We start from the raw sequence: 8,392 nt of genomic DNA on the forward strand, positions 1-8,392 counted from the left end.
GTGCCGCAGTCTGGCTGGGCACAAAATCACGAGCCACTCAAGCAGGAACAAAGTTTATTTTTTGAAACTGCCGCCAATGTCCGGTACCGCCCGGGAAGATTTTTTCCACCCACGCGGCCTCCTCCCGGACCCACGGCCTCCTCCCAGACCCGCAGAGAGAGAGAGCTCCTCCCCCGGAACTCCCTCCTACTGTACTTCCCCAACCAATGGGAACTCTCCAGGAGTCCTGTAGCCGGCCTAGGTGAACAGCAGGAGTCCAATATCCATATGAATGCAAATCTTAACATAATCATATCATCTCAATGGCTAGCTGGCGTCACCTTTAGACCAAAAATGCCATGCATCATATACTTGGCTCTTAGCACCCGGGGGCAGAGATTAAGCCACATTGTATTTTAAACCTGTCTGTGACTACTCTAACAGGGCCACATTATGATTATTGTGAACACCAGGCACTTTTGCCTTCATGGATTCTTTCCTCCACAAAAAGATAAAATAAAGCAAAAATTATATTTTGTGACTGTGTTTGAATAAGAATGAATTGGATGCTCATTTTTTTTAGTTCTGATTGTAAAATACAAGAATTTTGTGGGCTCTTATAAGTATCATGAGGCTTCAGCAATGTTCTTACTCTGCCTAAGGCATAAATTGGCCCAGGATATCCATCTTCTTGAAGTGGGGGAAGAAATCTGGGCATCTATTATAGTTTTATCAAAGCTTTCAACTAATCCTTTCATTTTTCAGCCCACTATCCTCACATATGCCTTCATAGGTGCCTCAATTTCTTTCCAAACTTCTGAAAATATAGTCTTGTTGACTTCATGACTGAACATGGAATATTCATAATTCTCTGCTCTGGTAAGTTTGTTACACTTTTTCCTCAGCTTTCCATTGTCTAGAATTTGTTGCCATCGGTCATCTGCTCTCATCTCTTCCTTTGCTCTTTGCCCTTATATTTATCCATTTATTTTGACTCTATTTGGTTTACCAAGGAAGTGGAGATAAATGTCCTTGCACAATGTGCCCACTTTCCCTGAAGGTCAGCCGGCAGGCAGACAACAGTGAGATGTGATCATTGACCCCAAAGGTATGCAGTTGGCAACTTGAGGGTGGATAACCTTTTCTAGATAGAGCAAGGGGAATAGAGTAGTCAAGTGTTTTATGCAGGCGCTAGGATCACTTTGGTTTTCCGTGTCACATCTTAGTTCCATTTTCTGCCAGTACAAGCCTCTCTAGCTTTATGATGTATAAACCATCTCCATCTGTAGTCATGAACCCTCAGTGTCCTCTGCCCACCTCACCAGTCACCACTCCTCCATATACTTTATCTCCTCTACAATTTTTTTTTAAATCTCCTTTTTCCCCTCATGATCACTTCACCCTCATTTTTTACAATCATAAATGTATGTCTTTACTCAAATTTTATATTATGATTTTAATGATTTCTTGGAGGGGAGATGCGATAAAAATCATATGTCCATCAATAATTTTATACTAGAAGCTCCTGAATAAAAATTTCAAGTTGAGATCATTATAGATAAAGGGAATGAATATAATTCATCAATTCTCAATTATCTCCAGAAAAGCAGAAACTGGATTCATATGCATGTGATCAGTACACAGAGAGGAGCTAAATGATCTCATATTTTGGAAATGAATTTCACCTCAGAATTAAAAGTGGCAATAAGTGTAATGATTAGCTTTCTAGATGTGTGTGTTGTGCCCTCATTCTGATGTAAGAGGACCAGATGTATAATATGCACAACAGCATGGCCAGTGCAAACCAAGACAATGGAGAATCAAATTATATAAAAGAAATCTTACATTATAGTTTTTGACAAATTAATTTTAATATGCAGATACATAACACTAATAGTTATACAAGTGAGTAAGAAAAGTATTTTTATAAGTTTCTACAAAGAGAAATTTGAAAGGATAAAGGCATTTATGCACTCCTTTAATCTCAGGAAGGAAAGCAAAACAAAACAAAAGAGCTAGAGACCTAGGCAGGAGGATTGCAGCAGGAGGATTATCAGTTCAAAGCCAGTCTCAACAATTTAGCAAGGTGCTAAGCATCTCAGTGAGATCCTGTCTCTAATAAAATACAAAATAGGGCTAGGGATGTGGCTCAGAGGTTGAGTGCCCCTGAGTCCAATCCCCAGTGCCCCCACTCTGCAAAAAAAAAAAGCAGTTTTATGTTAGCAGAACACTCTATCATGCCCTGATTATAATATAATAAAAAAATCCCATTAAGGAATTTTATCTTAAAAGAGTAAACTATAGTTGTAACTTTGAAACTGCTAAAAGTAACTGATGTTAAAGTGCTAAATTCAAGTAGAAACAGAATACCCATCACAAATTCTTTTACTAGTAGTAAGGGGTTATATTATGTATTACATAGGTTCTATATTTTTAATTTCTATAGGAGAACATATCAGAAAGCTACAAAAGGGGAAAAACAGGAAAAATCACCATGTACAATGCTCAATTCAAACTAAAGAGAAGAAGAAAAAAGAAACAGGGAAAAGCAAAGAACCAATGGGATGAATAAAAAAATGATTACAAACATGTTAGATACAAATCCAGTTATCTCAACAATGACTTTAAATGTGAAAGGCCTAAATGTATCAATTAAGAGATTTTCAGGTTGGATGACAAAATAAGACCTGATCATGCATATCTACAAGAAGCATACTTTAGATATAAATCCCCAAATAAGTTACAGAAAAAGGGTTGAAGAAACGTATACCCTACTCATGTTAACCAGAAAAAAGCTGAAATATTAATTTCACCAAAGCATAATTCAGTGATGGACACATAAGAATAAATAGACCGATTCTCCAAGAATATAAAACAATACCAAACACATGCACTTAAAAAAGAGAATTAAAATACATAAAGCAAAAATTCATAAAATGAATAAAAGAAATAGATATGTTTACTATTATCTTTGGAGATTTCAGTAATTGATAGATCAAGTCTCAGATTAACAATAAGCATATGGATTATTGAAAAAGTACTACCAATTCATTTTCTCATTAACATTTGTAGAATACTGTACTTGTAAAATCTGTTCACAGAATTTAGCACACATTCTTAAGACTGTAGCATTCCCAAGAATGTACCAAATTCTAGGCCATAAATATACTTTGAAAAAATTCAAAAATGTAAATCATACAAATAAATATAAATCAATTCTCAGTTGCTTTGGGCTATTCAGACTTCTACAACAAATTACCAAAGATTAAGTAGATTAAACAATAAACACTTGTTTCTCACAGTTCTACAGGGTGGGCAATCCAATATCATGCAGTTTTTAGGTCTAGTTATATAATTTTACATTTTGACCTGATGATATGGTGGATTATTAGATGACCATATCAATTGACATAGAAAAAATAATTTAAAAATCGAATGCTCATTTATCATAAAAGCTCTCCAGAAACTAGGAATGCAGGGAAATATGCTCAACTTGATGAAAACCATCTATGTGAAACCAGCATAATATTTAATGATAAGAAGCAGAATATGCCTCCCGAGTCATGAACAAGGCAAAGATATACTTTATCACTGTCTTACAAACACACTGAATCTGAGCTAATTCAGTAAGACAAGAAAAAGAAATTGGAAAGGAAGAAATAAAAATGTTTTTGCAAATGATTTGAAGGTATAGCTAGAAAAGCTCAAAAAATCTACCAAAAAATATCAACAAAACACAACCCTCATTGATCTCATAAAGGAATAGAGTACATTAGAATGATATAAAAATCTATCTATATAAAAGCCAGTTGCATTTCTCTATACTGATAATGAAAAATTTAATTATTAAAATAATAACTTTAAACACTAATACCCCAAAATGATGCTTTAAGTATATTGACTAGTGAATTTCAATAAGATAAATATAATCATTGGCAGGTTTATATTAGGAAAGCTATTTCAAGGAATTGATGTTTGCAATATGGCAGCTGGCTAAGCAAGTCCAAAATCCATGGGGCAGACCATCAAGAAGGGCTTTCTGGAATTCTGATATGACCTGAGGCTGCTGTCCACTGGCAGGGTTACTGCTTCTTTGGGGAAGCTTGAACTCTGCTCTTAAGTCTTTTCAGCTCAATGATTCAGGCACACCCTGATTATCTAACAAAATCTTCCTTTACTTAAGGTCAAATGATAATGGATATTCAGATCCATAAAATATCTTCAAAATACCTGGATTGGTGTTTATTGAAACCTGGGAACTACGTTCTAGCCAAGTTTATATATTAAAAACACCGTTGTAATTCACCTGTCAGGCAGTTTATATTCATCTTTTAAAATTATACTTAATTTCCAAATGAAGACAGTAACAAAGATATGTTTCCACCTAACATGAGGTAGAAATTCTACTTGCATTCAAATGTATTCTAATGCTGACCCCAGAAGAGGACTTGAATTCATTAATGTTCATGCTCATCCTTTATCTTATAATTTGCTATGAAATAAAATTAACCATTATAAAATATAGCTAATGTTAAATGATAAGAGAATAAGAGAAGGAAGAAAAGAAATTAGTTGTTTAACACAATACCAACACATTCATAAAAAAAAAAGAAAGAAGAAATACTTGTGACTATTGCAGTTTTCTTTTATGTACTTGGTCCCATGATCATGTTACTGAAAGCTTGGTCCCTGTCCCCAATGCCAGTTAATGCCAATTTAATAATGAGGACATGATTTTGAGAACAAGGAAAAAGAAATTTTATTAGTTTGCTAGCAGAGGAGAAACACAGGACACTCTTGTCCCAGAGGCTGTGATTCTTTGTCAGGGAAATCAGAGGGCTTTTAAAGAAGCTATTCAAAGGCTACATTCTAGGTGTGTGGTGACAAGGGGTCCCAGGTGCACCCTTCTGGTATGTTGAAATTCACTTGTTAATTCGGGAGATAGTCACTTCCTACTTCTCCTGGTGACATCTCCTTCTTGTGGAGAACAGATAACTAAAGGTAATCTTGTTCCCTGCCTCTATGTTAGGGCAGTGGGAGGGAGAGAGGGAGGAGAGGAGAAGAAAAACATGTCCTTTTAAAAATAAGCAGCAAGGGTTATGTTCAAAAGGTTAAGTGGTCCACTTTTATAATCACATGTGGCATTTTACTTCTTTCTTCCTTCCCTCTCCATTTTTCATTTGTCCTTAACAATCACCCCAGCTGCTCACAGGTCTTCAATGTGGAAACTGACATCTTCATTCCTGAAGGCACTAGCAGTACGTGCTGAGTTACATTGTTACTTTTTTTTTTTAATTGACTTTAAGCATAGGCATGAAACTACTAAGAGATGCCATAAGGTATCATAACATAAATTGCTGATGTAGCTTACTTGTCTGTTTTCTGTATTTGCCCTTGAATATCAAGCTGAACCACTACAGACAGTAGAGCAATCCTTTCTTTGTTGATTCAGAAGCATGAGGAACATAAAATATGGCAGTCTCAACAATGGAATCATTGTGTGTCTCCTGTTGTGTACCTCCACTGGGACTAAGATCTCTAGACAAGCAGAGACTAAGGTGGCAAAGATGGAAAGCAAAGATTTTGCTTCTGGATTAGCACAGGACACAGCGCATGGAGCCATTTCCATTTAAACCCCTTGATTCCTACATACATGTATCTCAACTATGGGAGAAACTAGCACATACATTGGACCTTAATTTAAAACATTCACAGCATTCTGGGGGATAATGCCTAGGCCCCTCAAGGTATTATCACAGAGTTGTACTGTAACTGGGACTTCAAAAGGCCATTCAATTGCTGGCAAAATGTGGAGCACTGAGAGATCTCATTTAGTTATCTTGTGAATGCAAAAATGGTGCAGCCACTTTGGAAGATAATTTGCAGTTTTTTTTTTAACAGTTAAACATTATTTGACTATATAATCCAGCAATTGTGCTTGTAGATACATTCCCAACGGATTTGAAAACTTATATTTACACAAAAAATACACAAAAACTTTATTCATAATCTCCCCAAGCTAGAAGCAATTAATGTTCTTTACTAAGTGAATAATTAAACTGTGTTATATTCACATAACACAATATTTTTCAGTGATAAAAAGAAATAAATGATCAAGCCACAGACATGGACTAACATTTAGTCCATATTTCTGAGATAAAGAAGCCAGTCTAAAAGAAGTAGTTGGTCTAAATTCTCATTTTTAAAATTAGTTTTTATTGGTGCATTATAATTATAATTGTTGGATTCATTGTGATGTATTTTTAATTAACATAATTAACATTAACATAATTTGGCCAATTTTATAGACTAATTTATGTGAGCATTCTGTAAAGGGCAAAACAATAAAGAGATTAGTCATTAAGAGTTTGTAGGAGAATAGTTATAATTGAAATGCTTTTCAGGGGACAGCAATCTAAGGCAGTGATCTATTCTCTGTGATTACTATAAGAGTGGATATTAGGCAATTAACATCTGTCAAAATCCATCAAGATTTACAGGAGAGAGTTAAATGTAATTATACGTAGACTTTAAAATTCATATAGGAGGTTGGGGATGCCAACATGGAATGTGGACTGTGACCAAACAATCTAGCTGTATTATACATGTAGGAAGCAGTTTTACTGATGGGGAAAAAAGATACTGACCAAAGTAGCTTTGAGAATGAATGAATACTACAGAACTAAAGCAAAAGAAACTACATATGCTTTCTACTCTAGTTGACAATATTGTTTTGCAGTGGGGCACAAGTTAAGAGTTATCGAATGAATAGGCAAGTAAATGTATAAGAGATGGTGGGAGCCAAGTATTTGACTATTGTAGTAGAAGAAAAGGAAGAAACTTAGAATAATCAACATGGTGGAGATATATATAGTTGTATGTTATATGTTTAGAAAATATTCTCTCTGTTGGCTGAAGGGTCTTGAAACCAATGTCAACCCAATGACAACAAATGTGCTTAGATCTTGGTTTCTAAAACCATTATCCAATGGGTATTAGGGATTTAGAGATAAATGGCTGACTAGAAATGTGACAGCAAATACAAAATATCATCCTAGAGCAGTTTGTAAGTTCCCGACTTAAGGAAATGCTCAAAAAACCCTACAAGATTGAGTATGTCAAAGGCACTTAAGAGCCAGCTGAGAAAGTTCCTAATGTGTAAAGCTGAAAATATATGAACAAAAAATACAGTATCACCGAATTATAATCCACAAAATATAAAATAAATATCCATGAGTACGTGGATATAAATAAATGCAGAAGAGACAAATCTATGCCTAATTCCAAATAATTTATATAAATAACTACTTGACCCTTGTAGCCAGAATTAGACAGGCAGTCAGTATAGATAGGTAAATCGAGTCAGGCTGGATCTAGGAGGCCAATTTTGAGTGAGTCCCTGGAAGTTGGAGACTGTCCCCTGAGGGATTGAAATGTTAATTCCTTCAGAGTCCTTCCTCCCCACTTATCAAGAACCTGCCCCTGTTCCAACCTATTGCTAAGGTAACCTGTCCCAGGAATTGCCCCTCCCTATAAGGGGCTATAAGGTTGTTATTTAAAGTGTCCTGGGCTGCTCCATCCTGCTCTTCTCCCTTCAGCCCACCAGTTTCCCACCTTCTGTCCACCCCACGGAGCATCCCAGGCCTAGTCATGTAAACAGAATGGAGAAAGATGAGGGGAAGAGGGCAGGAGAACAAAGGAAGCCTAGGACATATAAAAAGGGCTGAATACCTCATTTCTAGGGATACCAGGATAACAGCTGTGGCCTCCTTCTCCCTCCTGGGAGAAGTCTATGTTACCCCTTTTAAAATAAACCTTGATTTATATGCTTGCCTTGACGTGCTTCTCTAATGTTCAAACTTCAACATGTGGGGAAGCAGGACTTATCACCAATAACCGGGGGTATCACTCTCAAGGAGTATAGCCAAAAGCTCTGTCCCTGTCCCAAATGTCGATCAATGCCAACTTAATAATGACAGGGTTTTTGAGAAAAAGGAAAAAGAAGGTTTATTGTTTTCCTAGCAAAGGAGAAACAGAGGGGACTCCTATCCCAAAGGCTATAACTATCTCCATTAGGAAGAACAAGAGGGTTTTAAAGAAACTCTTCAAAGGTTACATTCCAGGTGTGCTCTGGTGGGGGGTCCCAGGGCACAAGGATGGTGTGTTAGGATTCATTTGTTTATTTTAAAGAATAGAGCATGAAAAACATGTTTGTTTCTAAAGTAACATTTTGGTGGAGAAATCTTAATAAAGACCATCTCAGCTAGGTTATCAGAATCATTATCAGCAATAATAAATCATGTTTATCACATGTGCCTTGATACAACATTGTAAAAATGGCAGTTTACCTCCGTAGATTTTTTCCCCAAATCCATAAGACCACATGAATCCTGAGAAAATTGCCAGACAATTG

This window comes from Marmota marmota, unplaced genomic scaffold (genome assembly GCF_001458135.2).
Source record: "Marmota marmota marmota unplaced genomic scaffold, marMar, whole genome shotgun sequence".
Lineage (NCBI taxonomy): Eukaryota > Metazoa > Chordata > Mammalia > Rodentia > Sciuridae > Marmota > Marmota marmota.